Source organism: Orycteropus afer, unplaced genomic scaffold, assembly GCF_000298275.1.
Source record: "Orycteropus afer afer isolate SDZICR_OR568_19922 unplaced genomic scaffold, OryAfe1.0 scaffold00541, whole genome shotgun sequence".
Classification (NCBI taxonomy): domain Eukaryota; kingdom Metazoa; phylum Chordata; class Mammalia; order Tubulidentata; family Orycteropodidae; genus Orycteropus; species Orycteropus afer.
Genome location: NW_006922128.1, coordinates 1,289,351 through 1,290,773, shown reverse-complemented (window position 1 = coordinate 1,290,773; position 1,423 = coordinate 1,289,351).

The following is a 1,423-nucleotide window of genomic DNA, read 5'->3' as shown; positions in this document are numbered from 1 at the left end:
GGCAGTGTTTCGTTCTGTTGCACACGGAGTAGCTATGAATCAGAACGAACTTGACGGCACCTAACAACAAAAACAACTTGTGCAAGGATGACACACCAATTCATGAAGCATTCCATATTCTACTCTTAGGTATATACCTAAGAGAAATGAAAACATGTTCACAAAACTTGTACACCAATGTGCACAGCAGAATGACTCCTAATAGCCAAGAGGTGGAAAACACCAGAATGTCCATCAGCTGGTAAATAAATGTGCAAATCTTACAATGGACTATTAACCATAAAAGAAAACCAATTACTGACACATGTTATAAATCGAATTGTGTCCCCAAAATTATGTGTTGCTGAATCCTCACCCTTACACTTGTGGATGTGATCCCGTTGGGAGTTTCTTTGTTAGGTGACTGACACCATGTCAGTGTAGGGTTGTCTTAAGCCCATCACCTTTGAGATATGAAAGAGTGGTTCAGGTAAAGAGGAACGCAAGCAAAATGGGGAACAGGTGGATGTCACGTGGACAGCCCCAAGGAAGGAGAGGAATGTAAGAGAAGTGGACAGAGAAGGCCCTGCCCTGGAACCATATGAGAGCTTCAGTCCTAAAACACTTGGGGGTGTGGCAGTCTGGGGTCTGTCTTGGGAGCCCCATCTCCACGTTGAGGCTTAACGTAAGTCTCAGATGCCATTTGTGTTCTTTCTGACCATTAAACCAGCACTGTGGCTAGGCACAGGGAGCTCTGGTGACATAGTGGATAAGGAATTTGGATAGTAACCAGAAGGTCAGTGGTTCAAACCCACCAGCTGTTCTGTGGAAGGAAGATGGGGTAATCTACTTCTGCCTCAATGGGGGTTGCTATGAGTAGGAATCAACTTGATGGCAGTGAGTTTGAGGGTTTTTGTGTATGTGTGTGTGTGTGTGGGGGGGGCCTAGTGCCTAAGGCATTTAATAGCTCATCAGAAGGCTGGTAGTTCAAACCCACCAGCCACTCCTCAGAAGATTGGGCAATCTACTTCTGTAGTGATACCGCCTGGGAAACCCAAGGAGGGGTTGCTCTGAGTCCGATCTGACTCAACGGCAGTGAGTTGGGTTTGGGTTTGGGTTTGGGTTTGCACAGACAAGTTCCAGGACACACCCAGGGAGGGGCAGTCGGCCTCCAGGAAGAGCGCATTGGGGAGGAGATGGCGCGCGCGAAGAACTCGGGCACTTGCCTGAGAGGGGCCTGTTCTAGTTTAAACCAAGGTTGGGGTCTTGGTACGGTGTGGTAGCCGCCTCGTGGCTGACACTCAGGCTGCACAGGCTACGCAGACCACCACCCACCCGGGAGTCAAGGCCCAGAACCAGTCCTGGAACCTCTCCTGTCTTCAAACCCCGATCACGGTCTTTACCTTACGTCTGTGGTCCCGCCTGCAACGGTGATGACTCCAGC